This window comes from Herpailurus yagouaroundi, unplaced genomic scaffold (genome assembly GCF_014898765.1).
Source record: "Herpailurus yagouaroundi ecotype Mexico unplaced genomic scaffold, PumYag 211, whole genome shotgun sequence".
Classification (NCBI taxonomy): domain Eukaryota; kingdom Metazoa; phylum Chordata; class Mammalia; order Carnivora; family Felidae; genus Herpailurus; species Herpailurus yagouaroundi.
In genome coordinates this window covers 4,310,752-4,334,891 of record NW_024412442.1, presented here as the reverse complement: position 1 = coordinate 4,334,891, position 24,140 = coordinate 4,310,752, and positions in this window count along the sequence as shown.

Below are 24,140 nucleotides of genomic sequence, written 5' to 3'. Positions count from 1 at the left end.
CCTTCCCTTCCCTTCCCTTCCCTTCCCTTCCCTTCCCTTCCCTTCCCCTCCCTTCCCCTCCCTTCCCATCCCCTCCCCTCCCCTCCCCTCCCTTCTCTCCTTTCTTTGCTTTCCCCTAATTGCCCTGGCCTGGCTATAATCTCCCATACAGTGATGAATAGTAGTGACAAAAATGGGCCTTCTGTTATTTCTGATCATCTTTCACCATTATAATGTCTATGGCATTTTCATGGATGCGCTTTATTAAGTTGAGGCAGTTCCCTTCTGTTACTAGTTTGTTGATTGTTTTTATCTCAAAGAACTGTTGGATTTTGCCAAATGCTTTTTTTTTTTTCAACGTTTATTTATTTTTGGGACAGAGAGAGACAGAGCATGAACGGGGGAGGGGCAGAGAGAGAGGGAGACACAGAATCGGAAACAGGCTCCAGGCTCCGAGCCATCAGCCCAGAGCCCGACGCGGGGCTCGAACTCACGGACCGCGAGATCGTGACCTGGCTGAAGTCGGACGCGTAACCGACTGCGCCACCCAGGCGCCCCTGCCAAATGCTTTTTTTGCATCTAGTGAAATGATCATATGCTTTTTTGTCCTTTTTTAAATTAATATGGTATTATTACATTAATGGATTTTTATATGTTTAACCAACCTTACTGGGATAAATTCTGTTTGTTTGTTGTATGTAATATTTTTTCATATATTACCCGATTTGGTTTGCTACTATTTTGTTGAGGACTTTTTATGTCAATATCCATAGAGATATTGGTCTGTAGTTTTTTTTTCTTGTGATGTCTTTGTCTGGGTTGAGTATCAGGACAAAGAAGGACCTCATCCTCTTCTATCTCGTGGTACAGTTTAAAGAATTGGTATTGATTCTCCTTTAAGCATTTAGTAGAAGTCATCCATGAAGTCATCTGGGCTCTTCTCTATAGAAAGTTTGAAAAATTCCAGACTCAATTCTTTACTTACTGTGGGTCTATTCATATTTTTCCTTTTTTTTTTTTTTTTTTTGAGTCAGTTTTGGTAATTTGTGCCTTCTGAGTAATTTGTCTATTTCATCTAAGCTGTTTAATTCACGGCATACAATTGTTAAATCATTGCTGTGTAATGTTTTTAAAATTTTTATTTCTGTGGGGCATCTGGGTGGCTCAGTTGGTTAAGTGTCTGACTCTGGCTCGGGTCATGATCTCGCAGTTCGTGAGTCCAAGCCCCACTTCTGGCTCTCTGCTGACAGCTTGGAGCCTGGAACCTGCTTCAGATTCTGTGTGTCCCTCTCTCTCTCCTCCTCCCCTGCTCATGCTCTGTCTCTCTGTCTCTCACTCTTTCTCTCCCTGTCAAAAACAAATAAACATTAAAAAAACATTTTTAATAAAAAAAATTTTGTAATAAAAAAAATTATTTCTCTAATGTCAAGAGTAGAGGGAAACTCCGTTATCCCTCAGATAGGTTACGTTTATTTACTACACAGGCGTCTGTGTTCCATGCTATGGTTGTTTTTCCGTCTCCCAAAAAGCGCTTCCGAGTTACAGATCAAGAGGGTCTTTTTTCCAAATTCTGCTTGACCACATGCATAGAAGGAATTATGTTTTCTTAGATCCTTGAAAATGGTTCTGGAAATACCAAGAAGTGTAAGAACCATCTAGGTATAGACAAAAAGGTTCTGTGAGTTACAGCACATGGTTCTTTTCAAGGGGTGAGAAAAACCTTATAATTGCAAAAGTGAATCATAAGGCATGTCAAACACTCATGTATGATAAAAGCGGCATTTTACAGTGTGTGATAAATCAGAGGACTAGGGGTCGTAACAGATTTGTGAGAAGAGTTTACAACTGCATTAGGGTTATTATATTTTCAGGTGTCGCTGTGGGGCAGGACTCTTCACCGCCTGCTCTACTGTGACAGATTTATTTGATTAATTGTGAAGATTTTATTTGTGTGGCAAAGGGCCTTCTCTTTATAGTTTGAACTGATAGATCTTTGGAAGGGAAACGTGGCAGGCCAAATAACGCTGTCCTCCCCCCACACTGACCCCAACCAAATACACACCACCTGATCTCTGGAACCTGTGATAGTTTCTTTATATGGGGGGAAAAGGACTTTGGAAATGTTTGCAGTTAGGTTTGATTTATAGAACTTGAGATGGGGGGCTAATTTGGGTATCATCTGGGTCACGGTTATTATTGGAAGAGGAGGCCAGGGAGATGTGACACAGAGACAGAAGAGGAGAACACTCCGTGACCACAGAGCTAGAGGCCTGAGTCGATGCACCAGAAGCACAGAGTTGTGTAGATTGCTTGGTCAGACCACAGAATCTGTGATTGAGCTGCAACGTTCATTATAGTTCAAGACTCTGTCCCACTTTTTAAATTCCTAATTGTATCTCATTCCCCTTGACATTTTTTTGAACATAATTTTTAAATTTGCTATGTGACCGATTTCACACTTTCAAAGTGGTCCATGTTTGAGTGGTCTAAATTCTAGGATGAATACAGAGAAACCAAGGCTGTGATCTTTCCAAATTAATAATCAGGCCTTAAAAAACTGATAGTGAGCCATGGTTAACTTTTCTTCTCAAATACATAAACTCATTTTCTTTCTGAATCTTTGCTCTGACAGTAATTCACAGGACAACGAATACAAGGAAGAGAGTTAGGGGGAAGTGAGTTATTTATCGTTCAGCTTGCTACAGCACGTGCACAATATGCAATTAGGTTGAAAAGCTAGGAGCCATAAAGAAAAGCAAGACTATCTTGCCTTGAAAAAGATGGGTTGTGTTGGGCTTTGATATATTGCTTCTATTAATTTATATTAATAATTTTAGTGGCAATGATATGAGAAGAGGAATAGGCCTTGAGTGAGGAGGTGATTAGTATTCTACATCTGCTGGTGTGTGTGTGTGTGTGTGTGTGTGTGTGTGTGTGTGTGTGTGTGTGAGAGAGAGAGAGAGAGAGACAGAGAGAGACGGAGAGAGAGTGTGTTTGTGTGTGTGTGTTTATTCATCCTTCTGTTTGGAAAAGGAGAAGAGTTATCCCAGTACTTTCTCTTTATGGAGTCTTAAAATTGAGTTTCTATGCAGAAGACTGATTTAAAACTGGAAAAATGTCCAACTCGGGGGGGGGGGGTCTGAAAGCCTTATTTCGGGTCATACAGGATAAAAAAGCAGTTCATACAGAATAACCACATGAGCCTACCCCCTTCCTAGTCATCACTACTACATTCCAAGAGTTTTGGTAATGACAACTTATATTTAAACATTAACAGTGTAAGAACCAAAAGACAGCAGCAGAAATTGGCAATAGTAGCCAAGACAGAGAAAAAGAGAACAAGAGAGAGGAGAGGGGAAGAGAGGAGAGAGCAGGAAAGGCAGTTCAAGACAGTATGGAAGTAATTTTGCAAGTAAATCCTTTGCCCACCAGCTATGTGCTTTAGAACTTAGTAAGCACTATTCGCAGCTTAGATCACCTGAGGAAAGATGGCGTATCATTTTGGCAAGACTTGTTGTTTCAATCTTGAGTTCCAGCAGTGATTTTAGAATCCCTCGTCATGATTTTGCCTTTGCAATGTTGAATTTCTTCTGTGTTTGTTCTTCAGTGGGAAGGGTATTTAGATTTCTTGTGCAGTTTATATGACATTTCATGTGCCCGGATCCATATGAGGTAAGTTGATAACTGTATTCTTATCATAATCATACTTGTGGTGATTATTAGCTTACAGATGAGTAACATACGCCAAGCACAGTGCTGAGGATTTTGCCTTCCTCACCTCATTTGACCTAAACTGCTGTTTAAGGGAGTGTATTATCTCTGATGTTATTGTGAGGCTAACTGGTTTGTACAGACACAGCTTGTAGGGCATAGCTTTTGGATTGCAACCCAGGCCAGACATTTGAGGACATTTCATATGCTAGGCACTGTTCCTGGCAACAGTAAAGTCCCAGATCTCGGCCTTGCTCCCACGGAGGTTATGTTCGTGTTGAGAAAGACGGAATGAACAGCAAAAATAAACAGATAAGCAAATTCGAGGTTCTAATTAGTTATGTAAAGGGGAAAAAAATCACAGAGTAAGTAGGCTGAGGTCAGTACTTCAGGTAAGAAGATACCCAGCAGGCTTCTCTGAAGGGTGTAACATTTGAACTAAGACCACCCAAGTGAGAGGAGCCAGCCACACCAAGTTCCTAGAGCAACAGGGGGTGTGAAGGCTCCAGGGAAAGGAGTCTGGCACTTTCGAAGGACAAAAGCAGGTAGTGTGGCTGGAGTACATGAATTTAGGGGAGGGTGTAATGAGAGGGGGTGAGGTCATGTAGAGCCTTTCCCCCTGTGATAAGGTGGAATTGGGATCCTTTCTATTCTAAGAACACTGGGGACAGATTGAAGTGCTAAACTTGGGAAAGTGAGGGTGTGTTTTAAATGACTGCTCTGGTGTTCTGAAAAAGGTACAATTATCTCCAAATCTAATCCATATTGTTATTCAAAACGGCAGATCAAGAGACTGGAAGAAGAAACGGAAACTTGGGAATGCCAGTAGTTTTTCAATGGGAAAACCATGTTGATAACTGTGGTTTTTAAGGATGGTTATTGTTTGGGGCAGGATTTTGGCTTTGGGGTAGAAAATAAAACGAAAGACATATTCTTCCTCTGGGGTAATTTCCCGTCTATCTGGATGTTCCCACTGAAAACAAATCTTCTTTCCCCAGAGCAGAGATTAGCCCATTCAGCTGGAACTTTTCAAGATAAATGTTTCATATTCACCGGTTAAAATAAATGGCTCTTGAGAGACGGAAGCAATACTCATTTTCAGTTAAAATCTAGCCAGTTCCCTCTTTTTAGTCAAATCTGTCTCCAGTTAGAATGCAAAATACCACAGAAATGCTTACTTGGCTCATCAAGGAATAGAGTTTAATATCTTTGACCAAATGAACCAGATGAAAAGAATCTGTGGTATTATCAGAGGATAATGAATGATCACCTTTTGGGGATTCATTGGGAAATGATGGAAATGGCAAAGCTTTCTACTAAAAACAGGAGTATTGATGGTATTTCTTTTCTTATTGAGGTGTCATCGACGTATACCGCATTGTATTAGTTCCAGGTGTAGAACACAATGATTTGATGTTTGTATACACTGCAAAGTGATCCCTATAATAAGCCTAGTTGTTATCTGTCACCATATAAAATTGCAAAAAAAATTGTTTTCTTGTGATGAGAACTTTTAAGACATTTTTGGGCAGCTTTCTTTCAGTTCTGCACTGCACTGACTGTTGGTTCTCGTGTGTGTGATGTGATGTGACACGTGCATCAGATTTTGTGCCCTTTGACCCCTTTAGCTAGTCCTTCCCCGCACCAGCTCCGCATCCCAGGGCAGCCTCCATGCTCTGATCCATGAGCTTTGTTTTGTTTTGCTTCCCCGTGGCCAAGAAATGCCGTCGGATAAACCATTTTTAAGCCACCTGTTTTTGGTGCAGTGACCTTTTAGCGTTCTCGTTTAGTCAGATTTGTAGTTCTAAAACTCAAACTAAGTTTCCTATGAGTAGCGTTTCTTTATTTTAAACCTCTTTTCCCTTTTTATGTCAATATGAGACAAGTATAATGTTCCTATGTCTTTAACGAAGTATGCATATGAAACATCACTACTGATTGGGCATCCGTGTGGAATATTCTTTCTTTTTTGGTCTTTTAGGCCTGCTGTAGTATTTCTCTTAAGTTGTGTTTTCTTAGCCTGTCTCAAATGAGCCCTCTGGAACACAAGTCCTGGGCTACTATACTAGTACGAGCGGGACGACAATAAGGAAATGAAAAGGACAGCAAGGTAATTAGACGAGGTGAACCTGCCAGTGTTTTCCAGAGCCTGAGAGACAAGGCGGAGACCTTGAAACCCTTCATATCAAGAAAATGTATTTTCCTTGAAGGATGTGAAGCCCTTCACTGCCACAGCTTCCTGAAATCTTCCGTACATATAAGTTTTCCTGGGTTCTGAAGACTGAGATTTATCGGCATCCTCTAAATCTTAAATGTTTCAAGAGATAATTGAAATATCTCTTAAGGAAAACATAATGTGGGTATTTAAATTTTTGCTTTATAGGGTGTATGTAGCTATAAAATATCATCCTTATAATAAAACTGGTGCCCTCTTTACACTGGTGCTTCACCTATCAGTCTACTTGTAACTATAAAAATACCAGAAGGATGGGACGCTCGTAGCCCTGGCATGCTCCCCCCCCCCCCCATCTGAATTACACAGATTACACTCACTAAACAGAAAGGTTAAATGGTTTAGTTGTCAAGATAGGTCCATGATCACTGCTTTCTTTATCCTTTAAATAGTCTGGTCATTTCTTTTTTTCTTTTTTAACGTTTATGCATTTATTGAGAGAGAGAGAGAGAGAGAGACTATGTGAGCAGGAAAGGGGCAGAGAGAGAGAGAGGGAGAGAGAGAGTGGGGGAGAGAGAATCCCAGGCAGGCTCTGAACTGTTAGTACAGAGCCTGACGCGGGGCTCCAACCCACAAAGCATGAGATCATGACCTGAACCAAAATCAAGAGCTGGCAGGAGTGTAAGAACTCAGTCCTTGGTCAGCCTGGCATCCTTTTGTTGCAGCCTGACTTGAGAAACGGAATCCAAGACTTGAACATCCCATCTGCACTCAAAGACCCTGTGAACTGCCTGTTTAGTGTTCAATTGCGTTGTAGTTGATTCAGCTTCTTAACAACAGTGATGTGTTTCCCTTTCTATAATAACTAAAAAATACAGACCTCTGGTCAACATGCTAAGATAGCCTCTATCCACGAATAGTTAAGTGTCTCATTCCTGATGAGGTTTTTTCGGGGTGACAGTGGGGTTCGTGGGGCCCAGAGCCGACAGCCAAGAATTCTTGAAGACGTCTTTGATGCAAAAAGGTGATGTTGTTAAAGCTCAGGGAGGGACCTGTGGCCAGGAAGAGCTGCCCGGGGACCATGAGGAGAGACTGGTTATATACAATGGGGTTGGGGGAGGTAAAGTCCAGGGGAAGTTTCTAGTGCGATTTTCATATGCTAAAGAAGACTCCTAGGATACTGGAGGCCTGAAGCTAAGGTTGTTTTCCCTCCAGCAAAGCATTAGCATTGAGACAGCAGGGAGTTCCCGGAGAAACGTTTGCTCTGCCGGCCTCCAGTGTTAGTCAATGGGCTTCAGGGTATAAGGAAACTTAGTTCTATCTGCCATTTCCTCCTGCCCCTGTCCCCACATCACTACGGAGGGGTGATGGAGACTCAGGTCCCATTTGACTGTGATCTCTATCAGTTACCATCTGTTTCCCCCCTTTCCTTTGTTCGTGGGCAGCCAGGAGTGCCCGAGGAGTATCACACTTGTCCCCACCCAGTTGCGGGAGGGGGGCAGGGTGTTTGTGGCCTATCGGCTTGCCTGATGCTCCCTCATCAAGTCCCAGCAGGAAAGTTGAGGGAAGGTGGGGGAATCTGAGATTTTGATAAACTTTAGATCATTGCTTACAGGTGTTATAGTCTCTTCTGCCTTAAAGAAATAGTTCTAATAGAGAGGTCTTAATCTCTCCTATATCGTTAGGTGGAGTGTTGTATCTGAGAAAGTGTGTGTGTATAGTGTGTACACGTGCACTGGCTAAACCATGGAGGAAAGAAGTCAAGCAGCCTGTTTTTATTAAAAAACACTCTTTTATGGTGTATTATTCTTACTTGCTTTGATAGCTTCTATTATGTTGAAATCCTATGAAGGATGTCATCGATACACATCACTTGCAATGCTTGGCTGGAGAGTTCAGATGACCTCAGATGAGGCCAGGAGCCTCACCCTTTACCCACAAGTTCCCCAGGTCGTGCCATCGTGAGCTTCACCTGCAGGAGCAGATGTCGGGACTGTGTGGTCCCACAGCGAGGACAGCCGCGATAAGGAAGGCAGTTAAGAAGGCATATGTAGAAATCAGCATCAAAGATAGTCCATTCATTCCATAACTACCTACAGAAAGCACGTTAATTATACATGGAAGCACTTCATTTACAAGAGTGGGGAATCAGCTGCAGGCTATTGTGAGAAACTGTTGTAGAGGTTTCAACAAGAGACTGAGAACTATGGTATAAAATTCTGCAGAGCTGGGAAACTCTGCTCTCCATGGAGTTGTTGATATTTTGCTACAAAGGCTTTTGATGTTCATGAGTGTAAAGATTTATATTTATTCAGCACTTAGGTACTTCTATAATATGTCATATAAAATTTCAACAGAAGCCTCATATTACAAATGAGGAGACTGAGAAATTGAGGGTAGTGAGTCTTCCAAGGTCACGTGGCTCATCGTCAAAACAACAACAAACACCAGAATTTGTGGCAGGCGGGCTGATGCCACAACCCGTGTCCAGCCACCAGGTATGTGGCCTCCTTAGTGGATAAGTAGCCTGGTTCCTGTTCAGTACTTCCTGAACTCTCAGCCACTCTCAGCTTAAAGATGAAAACCAAAAGCAAAAACAAAATCACGGCACCTCAGAGCAACAGAGTTTAACCACAGTCAGATCCTGCAGTAAAAGTCTAAGGAAGAACTGGTTAGAGCCCAGTGCATTTCTGGTCCGATTAAGTAACAGAATTATGTAAGAAAAGCTGGGCTTTCCTTAAATATACACTTAAGAGCAGATGCTTCTTTATAATCAGCTTAATTATCATCAAGATGGGAATTTAGCTGTTACGTTATTATGCATAATTTAGTGGCTTGAATTTGCAGTTGCCCTAATCACTTTGTAAAACAATCCGCCAAAGTGCAAATTGCTTTGTTTTCCTGGCAGGTAATTTGGGGCAAAAAGAAACTGCTTAATGTGCGGCACGTTTGAGACCGATGAGCTCTGTTGCTGGTGAGGGAGGGATGAAAACGGAAAATAGTGCTCTGTTCGGTTAATTTGAATGCAAATGCCGTTCATCTGAATCGCTGTTTGGCTGCTGGGATGTTTTCGAATCAGTGTGCTTATGGGTGTGTGCGTGCGTGTGGCCCCGCGTGCACACAGCTGTGCATTTTTATTTCCTTTTGGTTAGCTCTCCACCAGATAAATATTTGGAAGCTTGTCTCTGGATGGAAGCTGAGGAGAGATGACTAGATAATGAGGTCAGGGGCCCAGCAGGGGAGTCCTGATGTAGGGGTGACATAACTGTGTCACCTCAGAGGCAAAGTGTGGGAAAGTCATTTGCTTTTCTCTGAGCACCATCTCCGTCCATCAGTGGGGGCTTGAGGAGAGTGATGTGAATGAGGTGATTTCCAAAGTCCCGTCCTAGTGCACCGGAATATTATTTTGTGTCCGGTTCTGCCTCGTAAAGTTATTTTCCTGTTTGAAAACTGAGAATCGACAGTGTCCACACGCAGCTCAACCGTGAGGCTAACCGGGGACACCTTCATCCGTGCAACTGTATTCTTTGTTTTGGGAAATTCTCACCAGGAAGACAGGACCGTAAACCAGCCCGGGGCCTTCAGTGATGCACTGGCTTTTGCCGAAAATCACTTTACCCAGAGCCCAGACTGATCCACCGTCTTCTTCCCAGGACAGGCGTTGTTCATCTGGGCAAGTGGCCTCCTTGTGGGGACAAGAGATGGTTCTACCAGGCAAATCACTTGCTCGTCAAGTGGGTCTCTGCTTGTTAAGTCTTCTTTCAAGATCCTCCCCTCAGCGTGTCAACCCATCCTCAGCTGTGATGCCAAATTTCATGGATTTTTTTTGGATGTTTGCCAAATTTCATGACACCCATTGAAAGACCCATTTAAACTACTCGATGAACAGAGAGGAAGGGAGGGGGAAATAAGACGAAAACAGGGAGGTAAACCGTGATAGACTCTTAAATACAGAGAACAAACTGGGGGTTGATGGGGGAAGGTGGGGTGGGTAGATGGGCAAAATGGGCGAAGGGCATTAGGAGGGCACTTGTTGGGATGAGCACTGGGTGTCATATGTAAGTGGTAAATCACTAAATTCTACCCCTGAAACCATTACTACACTGTATGTTAACTAAGTTGGATTTAAATAAAATTAAAAATAATAATAATAATAAATAAATAAAATAAATAAATACATAAAGTACTTTGAGGCTAATCCCCAAAGCCATAAATTCCTGACCCTCATTCTTTTCTTTTCTTTCCTCTCCTCTCCTCAACTTTTCATTGGAAAGTTCCAGATGCTAAAATTCCATTTTCCCCTCATTTTAGCATTTACAGCAAGGTCACGTCCATGCCCCAAGGGCTGTATCTATTTATATTTTTTATATGTTCTATCTCCTGATTCAGGTTCCATGACATGCAGGGCAATGGAAAAGCAAAGTCTGATCTACAAATGAGACCAATGTTTATAGTTTGTGGACTAGACTGAGGGCAGATCAGAGCAGAAAGGAGACCAGAAGGGTGGGTGGTTTGTCTCTCCGATCCCAACACGTACACACAGACACAAACATAGAGCGATTAGACGAGCAAAAGAAAACAAAACAAGCGAGCAAATGGGTGACGACAGCAAAAATCTAAGTGACAAAGATAAACTACGTGACAGGATACGAGACGAAATAGCTTCACAAACGCCAGAGTGTGAGCAGACGAGCCACCGACTGCCACCTTCAGCAATTCCTCCCTCTCGTTTTCTTCCGTGGCTTGCCTCAGGAGAGAGCACGGCCAGGCTGGACACTTACCAGGGCCTTTCAGAGCCCACAGGATCCGAGGAGCGTGTGATCTGCAGAAGACCTCCCTGCAGGCCGGGTGGAATATGTCCTGACATCCACCCAGACACGCACCTGAGTAGACTCAACGCAGCCAAACAGACTCAGAAGGGGCAGCCCGGTATCACTTCATCACAAGCCAGGGAAGAATCTGGAATCAGCCCTTTCAGAGGCCCTTTGCTTCCAGCTGTTTGACTTGAAGACTGCTGCCTCAAGAGCTTGGGGAAGCTAGGGGAGGCCAGGAACACGAACATTTCAAGGGGAGGTATTCTGCCACCGAAGGGAGGAAGCTCACAGGAATGTGATAAACATGGAAGGAAACTTACATTTCTTTCCATGTTTCTTTGTTTCTTGGCTACCTCCTGATAAGCCTTCTGATGTGGTTTTCTGATCAACACATTTCTAAGAAGATAGAAAGCCATGACACCCGGGAAAAACAGATAGTGGAATTTCTGGTATCTATATAGATATTATTTTTTAAATTAAGTATTATCTTTGAAAATTATAGAACTGACAAAACATAAAACCCTTCTGGGGGCGACACCTGGAGGGCTCAGTTGGTTAAGTATCTAACTTCAGCTCAGGTCACAATCTCACAGTTTGTGAGCTCGAGCCCTGCTTCAGGAGAGCCCTGCTTTTCTCTCTTCCCCCAACCCTACCCCTCACTCATCTGTGCCCTCTCTCTCTCAGAAGACAAAACAAGGGGCGCCTGGGTGGCTCAGTCGGTTAAGCAGCCGACTTCGGCTCAGGGCATGATCTCGCAGTCTGTGAATTCGAGCCCCGCGTCCGGCTCTGTGCTGACAGCTCGGAGCCTGGAGCCTGTTTCGGATTCTGTGTCTCCCTCTCTCTGACCCTCCCCCGTTCATGCTCTGTCTCTCTCTGTCTCAAAAATAAATACACGTTAAAAAAAATTTTTTTTTTAAAAGACAAAACAAAAAAAACATAAAAATATAAATAGAATAAATAGATATTCTATATATTCTAGAATATATACTAGAATATCACCACTATCACTAGAATATATACTAGAATATCACCAGCTCTGATACCAGGGAAGCTGAATAAATTATTAGGAGAGCACCAAATATTAGCCTTGATATTTTTACTCAAAATCTAAGATCCAACTTCAGCTTCAAATTCAACTGTGGACTTCAGAAGCCTTAAAAGGCTGAATGACAAGCCGCTAATATAACTTTTTGCATCCCTAAGCTTGTCCGAGATAATGATAGTGTGATCATGGAGATTAGCACACCACCTAATTAGCATTACCTAGTGACGGTTTTGATGCTGGTCACCACCTTCCGGCTATATATTCTCCATTTTGATAAGTTAATATCTTTGAATGATATATACCATTGCCTCTGCAGCTACGGTATGTGTGTGTGTGTGTGTGTGTGTGTGTGTGTGTGTATTTATATATTTTATATATTTGTCTATTTATATATAATATGTATATTATATATATTATAAAAATATATTTATATATTTATATATTATATATTATAAGTATATATATTATATATATATATATACTTTTTTTTTTTTTTTTGCTTCCTGGGTATTGATTTAATTATTTCAGTTCATAGAAAATGATTTTTTTCTTCCATACAACTTCTGGTGTCTCCTGTATAACTGGAGTATAAATACAAAAGTGCTGCATTTTTCCATGAATGCCAACAAGCTTACTTTATACACATTTGGATACAGTGGGCTTGGCCTGGGGCCCAGGAATATGCAAGTTTAATATGCACCCAGGCAGGTGGCTTCTCATGAAGCAGTTCAAAACAAGGGTGAGGAGTTACTGGTGTTACTTCAAGGATGGATGTTATGGATTGATCTAGAGAGAAGTCCTTTAGTCATAGTAAAGCTAAAGTGATGGCTTTCCATTTGCTCAAAACAACGACTGAGGCATTTTTTTTTCTGTGTGTGTAGCCTCAAGTCAAGAAAGGCCAGGTTTTCAAACAAGGGCAAATTTGAGTTTTAATTAGCAAACTGAGTTTTGTTTTCATTGATCCAAATTGAAGAGAGGACACGGACAGAGATATGGTTACGACTGCAATAGAGAAATCAACCTCCAGATGTGTGCGCCAATGGGGGGGGCGGGGCTTGTAGAACTTCATAATACGGACAGAGATGGGTGTGTTCGGAATCGTAGGAAGGGACAGACTTGTGAGACCAGTTATAGGCAGCTGTTTTCACCAGTGGTCAGACCTGCAGTTGGCTGTTGTCGCAGGGCACGGTCTGCCTGCCTTCTGCTCTGGCTTGAGCAGCCGCAAGCACGTGGCTGGTGGAAAACCAACTAGCTCTCCGTGTCCCCCACCAAGGCAGGGTTCTCTGGGTGAGGAAGATTGCCCCCCACGTCTAGGTACTTGGCAGGTTCTTTGAAGTCAAGGCTGATCATTGGGGGTACTGCCTCATCACCCCCGGCCTCTATTCTTGTCCCCCCCGCACCCCCCCTCCCCCGGAATCACATAGTACTCTCGCTCGCCTTCAGGGAGTTGAAACAAGACCACCTTTCCATCCATCACTCATAATATTTCCTGCCCGTTATTCTATTTGAATCAGTTTTGAATTCTCTGAAAATAGCCACTTCTCCGAAGTTTTGCAGCTCTAAATTCTATGGAAAACGTGTTTTGCAAACTGATACTGTCGTTCGGTTTTATATCAAGAAAATAAAAATTACCTACCTGGGTAATGAATATTAATGAGGATGGAAGTCCAGAAAAATATCAGGTTAGAAGACAGAGATGCAGATCTGGAAAGTGGGGCTCAGTAAGTTCTAAATTACTTGATTTTCTTCTTATTTCCATGGTTTTAAGGCTTGATTTTTTCTCGTTAGTAAATTGTATGTGCTCCTTTAGGCATAGCAGAGGAGGCCCAAATTAGATTGATATGTTTTTATATTCTTTTAATGACTTCTCTTGACTAGATGATGCAGTCAGAAAGAGCCTCAGGACTTTGTTTTCGGCCAAGCTGTTTTCTTCGTAATTGATTTCAGTCCTGTAGACGCTCTTCTCTTGCTTCTTGTCATTTGTTTTGCTTCCTTTTCTATCTGATTCCCTTCCTGGCGTGATTTCCCTCTCTCTCATCCGTTGGATGCATTCTGCCCTGATTCTTTGCTTCTCACAAATATTCAGGTAAGTGACACCCGGAAAGGGAAGCTGGTAATTTGCAGCTGTCACCTGTGTCACCACCCAGTGTGTCCCGTGTATCACACAGTCAAGTTAGGACCGATGTCCACACCACTCTGCCACTGTTCCCGAATCTTTGCAAATGCTCCGGTCTCCCCATTTCAGCTGAACATGAAATAATCGCCCTGTCTCCACTGCCTGTTGTATTCTCCTGTTGGGCACAACCTCAGTGTGAAGGTGGCCGATGTGCAGAGGCTGAGTTAAAAATTCCAACCCAAAAGGTGTCAGGACCCTGATTCTGAGGCATAGCCCTTCCCAACCCAGCTTGCTGTGTCTGATGTGAAAATGTTTTGAGAAAAAGCCCTAAAATGTTTCTCTATGAAAATGTTTTGAGCTCAAAAGCTCCAAAATCAATCCTGGATGTACTCCTTCACAGTATCTATCAGTAGCAAGAATGTTTTTCCTGTCGTTCATCTGTCAACTGATAATCCACGGCGGGACTCGCTGTGACTCAGTGATTGAGTGGATGAGCTCTGGGCCCACTCCTGAGTCCTGACTACGTAGGTAACCTTGGGGGACTCATGGCCTCAGCTTTTTATTCTGTAAAATGGGGAGATGTTACTTCCAACCTCATACACTTCAAGGAGCTAAGTCACGTACTATACTCAGAATGTACCTAGCACACTCTCAGTATTAAGTAAGTGTTAGTGGTACATCCTTCCCAAACAACATGCTAAAGATGTGAAGAATTCAGAATTTCTTTACACATGAAACTTATCTCCCGGTACCTGATGTTTATATATAGATGGTAAAAAATAATCCTATAGAATCTCGATGTGACGGGCAGGTTAGTTTGGCCCTATGCTAACTAACCTGGGGGTTGAGTCAGCCCTTTGCCAAATTCCTTTTTCCCTGTGCTCCACATCACAGTGGTGATTAATGTGGCTTTTCCCAGATTTTTCCCCAGAAGAGGGGAAGATGTTGCCCAGTATATTTACATAGGAGTGTCTAAACTTCTCAGGCAGTCACTCCTCCCCTCTCCCTTACTGCCTGCAACCTCTCGCACAGACCTTCAAGATGCAGTCTCCATTCTAAACCAAGGTAAGCTTTGCCACAGCAGAGCAGAGTCACTGCGCCCAGCCTGAGTCTTTCCTTGTGTCGCGTCGTCAAGTGTGTCTAACGAGAGTGTCTGTTCATCCAAGCAAAGTAAGTCGTTCCGATGAGATGCGTCTAAGAAGAGGAAAAACCTCTGTGCCACCTCACAGCTGGTGGATTTCTTTTTTTTTTTTTTTATTTAATGTTTGTTTATTTTTGAGACAGAGACAGAGCATAAACGGGGGAAGGGCAGAGAGAGAGGGAGACAAAGAATCCAAAGCAGGCTCCAGGCTCTGAGCTGTCAGCATAGAGTCCGATGCAGGGCTGGAAGTCACAAACCGCGAGATCATGACCTGAGCCGAAGTCGGCCGCTCAACCGACTGAGCCACCCAGGCGCCCCCCGTCAGCTGGTGGATTTCCGATGTCAGGTTCCGGAGTGGGAGGGAATTGTACATCCACAGTGCGTTTCTGCCACAGGGTGAATGCAGTGTGTGCATCTGGAGGTGGAGAGTGAAAGGTGGAAACAGAGAGGGAATGTGGAGACTGGAGATTCCAGAGACAGGACGGTGGGGGCGGGGGTGGGTCTGTGAGTGCCATCTCACACAAGATGGGATGGCCCAAGGATCTGGCAAGAAGTGGAAAGAGGCTTACCCGTGTGAATTAAGTCAAGAATTTTACAGGGAAAGTATGAACCAAGTGTAATAGCGAGATGAGCTCAGGGGAGGAAGAGGTCAATGCGGACCAGAATTATCTGGACTTCGTGCGGTTTAGAGTTGACCCTGAGTGGTGGGTCAGGTGGAGATGAGCCGTCGCAGACCAAACCACAGACTTGCTTTCTCCTCTTTCCTCTTGCACTAATGTCCTCCAGGACCATCCGTGAAATAGAACATGTGATCAAGTATGTTTTAGACACATTTTTCCTCCACCTCCTTGACAATCACAATGAAATTTAGAATGTTTTAGTTTATGAAAAATCCTAGAGAAAACTAACTTTTATAGCTTTGCTTAATGAAACGGTTACCGAATATATTGGTTCAGGTTTTCTGCTCCCGCTGTTGGCCAGGTCCGGGAAATTTGCTTTGCAAAGAGCTGGCCTGCATCAGACAGGCAGGAATTCTTCAGCAAGAAAGGAAAGCTCCCAGAGAAAATAATCTGTGCAACAAGAGCAAGACTGCCGGGCCACAAATGTGTCACCAGTGCCGCTTGAATGCTGGTGGCCTGAGCGTTGCCATTGCCTTACAGACCAAGAAAGAAATTCCTTCTGAAGTTTGTCACCTTCCCTTTATGGGTGCATAACAGGTGAACCTGCACGTCTAGGAGCATCTCCGTTTCAAACTCCGAGCACTTGTATGCAGCCACAGCCAAATGCTGCGGGGTCTCAGGCAACACGCCTCCTCTCACCATTCACAGATAAGGATGTCATCTCCTCCTGTCCAGTGACTTCATTAAAGCACAACCCTCAAGCCCCAGTGGAAGGGACTTTAGAAGAGACTGTTAAAAATTGGTTTCAGCAGTAGGTCTCATAAGTGTGGACTGTCAGTTAAAGAGACACGTAAACCTCATTATCTCCGGAATGGCCTATCAGCCAGTGGTTTCAAGTTGGGGAGTCTTAGGGATAATTGAGAGTCAGACAGGTACTCAGCCAAGATTTTCAGGTAACTTCTCCCCGGGGCCTACAAACAAGATCCAGGTGACCAAAGACAATTATTGTAATGCTTATCTTCGAGCTTTTAAAATGTGTTTTTCTTCTTTGCTAGCTTATGGTTTTGGCATGTTAACAGACATTTGCTACTTTTTAGTTGTGATTAGCTACAGATATCCTATCCTTAAATTACTTTGTGCACCCTAGTCATGCATTGGTATGAGTACCACACCTGAATTCATTTTGCTTATGACTTGGCTAAAATATACCCTCCAACGTGTGATTGGGTTTGTACTCACGTTAGTTTGAGAGCCGCTTGGTTTTCTCGGCAGTCAATTAGTTTTCTGGGTAGTTAGACTTGATACTAACCAGATTTTGAATTCGCGAACAAAATAGAAGTCAAGACACAGGGAAGTCTGAAACTCTTTAACAGCACATGTGTAGAAATAAAGACTCGGGTTTGTACACACACAATACTCTGGGACCTTTTACAGGAGCTGGTCTCTGTACTCAAACTTCAGTGGAAATAGAGCTAAAGAGCAGATGGAAGGTAGTCAGAAGTTGTCTCAATTTTACAGAACTTACAAGGCGGGCTGCCTGTCCTGGCTCATTTCGAAACCCTTCTCTTCCATCTAACCAGTGATATCTCTTCTACCGTTTTGTCCCTGACACCGGAATGCACTTCTCATGAGTCATTGCAAAACATTACAATGCTGTTCAATAATTGCAGGAGATGATTTTAATCTAGGGGCACCTGGGTGGCTCTGTCAGTTAAGCGTCCAACTTTGGCTCAGGTCACCATCTCGCGGTTCGTGGGTTCAAGCCCCGCGTCAGGCTCTGTGCTGACAGCTCAGAGCCCGGAACCTGCTTCGGATTCTGTGTCTCCTTCTCTCTCTGCTGGCGCTCTGTCTCTCTCTCTCTCTCTCTCTCTCTCTCTCTCTCTCTCTCTCTCTCTCATACACAAAAATAAACATTTTAAAAGGTTATTTTAATCTAAAAAATGATGGGACCATAATGATGGTACCTAATGTCCAGCACAAAAATCTGTCAGCTACTATCCATCAGTTAGACGGGGATGAGTACTTGTAATCAGGATAGTACCTGATTTAGGAACATATCCAGGGCTTATTTAACTCTTCATATTGCTATCTTTAGAAACAAGAGATTCGAAGACTATTAAATTCAAGGTTTATTGAAAATGGGCCATACATTTCTGCTGCAACAACTTTAATGCCTTAAGGCAAAATCTGTTCTGCTTTCTTTTGTCCTGAAGCCTCTTAATTTCATGCTTTACAAACAGCATGAAACATTAGGATAACATATTTCAGAAAATGGCAAGAGTAAAACTTCTCTTCTGAGAGTTTCATGAATTTGGAGTTTCGTGAAATTGAACTTAAACTAGATTTTTTTTTCAATAGAATATTGGCCACTGGAGGTCCAACACATTTTGCCTCAGGGAGAAAATGTATTTACAATGCTACACAGCCCTCTGATGTCACTGCTTTTACTAAAATTAGGTGAAAAACTAGAAAGAATCCATGAAACATGGTAATTTGGTCAATACTGCTATACTCTATGCAGCCTCTATATTTTGAAGAAGGGGGTCTGTTTTTAGTTTAATTGAATCACTCATGGCACTTGCCTTAGATTCCTGACTTTGATAACAGTCTCTCCTAGTATTTTCCTGTTTCATTGCTCAGATGTGGGATCTGTCCCATCCAGAGATCCAACAACTAATTTTTCAGCATAAGAAACCAGAGAATATGATTCTAAAAGGGGTTGAAAAGTTTGCCATCAGAAGTTTTACTCACAAGCATGTTACGGTGCCTCAAGGCACTGCCCGGTTTCTTCTGGGGTGAAGAAAATGTTCTGAAAGTTAATTGGCATCGCTGACCATACAACTCTAATGGGTGTACTAACAAGCCACGGAACTGAACACTTTAGATGGGAGAATTCTATGTAATGTGATTTAAATCTCCATAAAGCTGTGAAATGCTTTAAAAAAAATAAGGAGGTCAGGAAATAACTTGTGAGTGCTTTTGTGGAACATTATTACTAAGTGGGGCACGCACCCACATCCCTATGTTAAACAATAGGAGACCAAACGATATTAACTTTGGTATCTCTCTCAAGACCCACTCTCCTGGAAGATAAGACCATGAACTAATTGAAACAACGTTCTTTAAAGGTTTCATTATAAAGATGTCCTTAAGAGTTTGCTCCCAAATGCTCGTTTCAAGAGCCTTCTCTCAAGAGCTCTCAGTCAAGAGCTGGTCTCTTCTGACTGCTGCCTGCCCGGAGCCAGTCCGCGCCTCAAGGTGGTAGACCCTCATCGTCCTCCTCGCTTTCCCCTCCCAATACGCTACAAAACACAGCCCGTCTGGTGCTCACCCTTGTCACACTAAGTCTCATAAACTCAATTTGACTTCGCTGAGGGGATTTTTAAGCTGGCCACTGGGGGGTTGTCTGTCACAGGTGGCCAGGAACTAATGTTTGTAAGTAAGAAGAATGAGAATTAATTGTATCACTCGATATCCCAATATTTAGCTTATACCCTTATATATTCTTTGAAATTACATTTGCTTTCCAATTTGACATCTGATTTAAGTAAATAAATAAATAAGCATCTACTCCCTGAAATTTATTAGCTGGTGCTAACCTAACTTAAAAAAAAAAACCAGCTTGAATATTTATGATGTCGTACATCTGTCTGTACATTATGATGTCTGTATAGTACAGAACAATCATTCCATTATGTATATTCATATTCCATTCCTTAAATTACTTTAATATAATCAATATAATTAATATGCTATATTGAATTACATTAATACAATATTCCATTACTTAAAATTTCTACCTACTATTGTAGCAATATTTGAGTTTAACATACAGAGTAGCGATTTATGATTTATTGTGCCTACAAGACTATTTTAATACAGTATATGTTCGTATAATAAATATTATGACTGTAGAATTTTTCTCATATGGTAATGAATGGGAACTATAGACCTGAACTGATAGAAATATATAGCTATTTACCTTCTTAAGTCTGAGCACTACAATCGTAGAATTTTATATTCCTTCTAAGTCCAGAATTATAATGGATCATATCAGTGGTGTTTTAACAGTTTGTCATTTTTAATTTAAATTTGAATTCAATTTGTATTCTGAAATCATAACCTCATCAAATTATCTTAGAATAGCCTCCGTGAGCCACATGTGAGACTAAGAGGGTACTTTGCCTTGACTTAGTGGCTGTCACGTCAACAATGTAAATGAACCTTTGGTGGCAGCATCCTATCCCCGGTAACAGTCCAGCAGCCTGGACTGGTGCTGGAGGGCACCGGTGGGTTGTAGGACTTGGCGAGAGCAGTGACATCTTTGGGTTTTTAGAGGACAACTCTCAGTGATTCTCTAGCTTGTCCTCAAGACTTGGTTGGGTTCATTTTCTTGCTCCTGAAATTGCAACACACTATTATTAACACATTGATGAGAGCATTGAACCTGCTTCCTGATCCCCTGGTGTTGGCATTTGAGTAATGATACTGTAGGCACTGGGGTGTTTGTCTCCCTCTCTGCTTTTACTAATGTGACATCATCACCCTGGTATCACCTTGATTCTTGGAAGCTGTCTTCAGTCACTGGGATCGTGGGCTGTAGGAACCATGTAGAAGCTTGAGCATGTGAGCATTAACAGTAGTCTTGCGAGTAGCACGGTTGTCTGGACTTTCAAATGCATTCCTTCATTTAAACATCATGACAACACTATAATATAAATGTTGCCTTAGCTTTAATCTGAAAAAACCCAAGCATAAACGATTAAGGAATTTTCCAACAGCTACTGAATAGCAGAGTCAAGATTTAAAATGAGATTTGTCAAATACCAAAAATTCTCTTCTGACCTCATCAGGGCATTGACTGGTTTTCCATGACACGGTGCACCAATTTATGGAACTAATACCTTGTGTCTGCATTTATCACAGAGGATGTGTCTTGTCCAGTTCATCCTTTCTGTTTATTTTTGCATAAATGCCTTGCACTACGTATCTACTTCTTCATAATGTCTAATTTTCTCCACTTTGTTTATGGTTTAATTCTCACACCAAACGACTTCCTTAGAGGGCAGGATCTTTGTCAGGAAAAATTGAATTCACACAGGTGAGCAGATAGAGAACTAACTTCTTTTTATGCTTTTGAGCCCTTTGGACGGAGATATGTGGCTTGGGGCAGGAGGCCTCACGTATTTTATACATTGTAGTAGAAGTGCTCGAAGAATTAGGGAGTCATCCAAAACATCTTTTCATCTCTGCTTGTTATGAATAAAGAAAGACAAGAGCAGCTGCGAATGAAGCCCTCCTCTGCTACCAGGAGCCTGGAGGGGAGGGTGGAAAACAAAATAACATCTCTCCTATTACTTTTATTTATTTTCAGTGTTAAAATATGATTAAGTTAGAATTTCAAACAATACCAAGAGAGTGGTTGAGATTTTCTGTTTGTTCGGAGGAGTCAGTGGGTCAAAAGGCTGGGAAATCCTTACTCACTGACCATGTAACAAGTTTCTGAGAAACCAGAAAGGGTTTCTGAGTCGAGGGTCTTGGGATCATAGATGGCAGTAGGTGACATTTAGCACCGTATGTTAGGTCTTCGTGCATTACATTTCTTTTTCCTCCTAGGTCCTTTTATTACTGGATTCTATAAATAACCCTAGTGACTCTGCGCTACCAAAGAGTGTATTTTCTTTTATCCTTAGATAATTTCATATTTGCTTGACAATATCAACTTGTAAAAAAGAGGTATAGACAAGTCCCTCTTGTTTTTTCCCTGATGGAATGAAGTGATATCCTAAGTGATTTATGCTCTCAAGAAAATACTGTCATGTAGAGAAAGTAAAAAAAGCACAGCTTTTGAAAAATGTAACATTTTTTCGGCCCTCCAAATAGAGTCCAAATCTACACTTTTTCAATTTGAACTTAGAAGAATTTCTAAGATTAAAAAAAGATGAGTCACTCAACCTACCGCTGGTTGGTTGAGATGGTAAATATCTTTTTCTGTTTTTATTTTGTTCGAATTGAATATCAGATGTCATATACTTATCTTTCTCCTCCATCTTTCGTTTCATAATGCTCAAGCTCCAGAGGAGAAAGGCATACCTTGACTGTATGTGACAATGTCTGAGAATATGGCTAATCACAGACTCTTGAGAGATGTAGTAGGCTAAATTCTGAGGAACCTGAAAACTCATGATGTAAGCGTATATAAAGGAGGCTATGCTGCATATTTAAATGAAGAATCAATGTATCTTCAGAGAAGACAAGACATATTAGCTCTAAGTATATCTAAAGATAATGATTCAGTATAACAGTGAAGCAACATTTAAAAATACAGCACTATCTATGACACACATTGCCCCTTAGATCTTCTTCATCCCTAAAGAAATTGTATTCAGTGTTCTGAGGAGAGGAATCTATAACCAAAGAAGGTATTTTGTCTTTGCAAAAAGAGAGAAATATTAAGGAATTACCTCACACACACACACACACACACACACACACACACACAGGACCAATCTCAGAATAATTTCACAGAGAATTTCTACTAAACATTAAAAGACTAAGTCATCTCAATGCTCTATAAATTATTTCATAGAATGAAAAAATAGAACTTCCCAATTTTATATACACAAATGCACACTTTAATCCCAAAGCTAGTATTTTAATTATTGAGAAAACACAGTAGAGGCATGAGGCATTTCCAGTACGACTGGGAAGAACGAAAGGATGCCTGATCTCTGCACTACACGTCAGCATTTTCATGGAGCAGCAGCCAATGCAGTTAGATAAGATAAACCAATTAGGGGCATACTAACTGCTTCTGAAACCCTGGAGTGCAAATGATAACACTGGCCCCAACAATAAAAGAATGAAGAAAGTAGATAAAATAGAAACAAACATTATTAGCCCTCATTTACACAAATAATAACAGTTGTCAATAGCAACAAGAAAATAACTATTTTGAAATTAATTTAATAAGGAATTTGCAAAATGTAAAGAATACCTTCCAACCCTACTAAAAGTCTGGATTTTAAATAATGAAGATATATTCTTTGTTCTTAGGACAGACTAGCATCACAAACGGGAAACTTTTTCTTCATTTATGAATGTAATGATATATGAATTAGTGTACCCAGATGTTTTTGTGGAGTTAGACAAGTTGATTCAAAAGTTGATATGGAGAAAATGAATATGCAGATAGTTTGGAAAACACTGGGAAAGCTAAACTACCTGGAAAGGCCAGCCATTCCAGACATTAACACATAGCATAGGCCTCCATAATTACAACATTGTGGTGTTCTTCCATTGTAGTAGATCCTGAGTCTAAAGTTCTTTCTTGTCTAGCAAGAAAGAGGGACACAGGATTAAAATGTGAGAGATGGCTGATGTCTGGGAAAAGACAAGAGTCCTGACTAAGGGTCCGTGCCACGTTTTTAGTAGGATCAGAAGGCTTACAAACATGGTGATGGACGTGCACAAAGGGACAATGAGTCGGTGAACAGTAACTCATGGGCATGAGGGAAAGAGGGTTTTGAAGGTGTATGGTGTTAGGGGTTTAGGTCAGTATAAAAATCCTGGCGCCAGGCAGATGGATGTTAAGGGCAGACATGAAGTGCCATGTCTGTTCATCTTAGCCATGAATATGGCGTTTCAAAACACTGGGGCAATGATGGACTGTTTAATAAATGCGCTGGAACAATTGAGTGATCTTTCAGAAGAAGATAAATTGAGCTCTGTTCCTGACAACATTCTCAAGAATAAACTCCAGGGGCGCCTGGGTGGCTCAGTTCCTTAAGCATCCCACTTTGGTTCAGGTCATGATATTGTGGTTCCTGAGTTCAAGCCCCATCTCAAGAAAGGGGGACACAGGATTCTGTGTGTGTGTGTCTGCCCTTGCCCCTCACTCTGTCTCTCTGTCAAAAATAAATAGGGGCACCTCGGTGGCTCAGGTGGTTAAGCTCCAGACTTCGGCTCAGGTCATGATCTCACGGTTTGTGGGTTTGAGCCCCACGTCAGGCTGTGTGCTGACAGCTCAGAGCCTGGAGCCTGCTTTGGTTTCTGTGTCTCCCTCTCTGCACCTCCCCCGCTTGCACTCCGTCTCTCTGTCTCGCTCTCTCTCAAAAGGTAAGCATTAAAAAAAAATTAAAAAATAAATAAACATTAAAAATTTTTAATTAAAAAAAGAATAAACTCCAAGTAGATTAGGTATTTAAATGTAATATATGAAAACATGGAGTTCTGTAAGGAGACAGAGGAAATTTCTTTGTAACCCAAATGTTTGTTAACCTTGTTGATTAGTACTCAAAATCCTAAGTGAAAATAAAATTGATACATTGGATTATATAAAAGTGACACAAATTTTGCACACACAAAAAAATCAACTCCGAAAGCAAACATGCAAAAAAACCCTCAAAATGAAAAAACCAACAGCAAAAGAAACCCTAATAAACTGAGAGAAAAATATGTGTAACTTAAAATTGAGAGTAAGGGCTAATAATCCGTGTGTGTGTGTGTGTGTGTGTGTGTGTGTGTGTGTGTGTGTGTGTG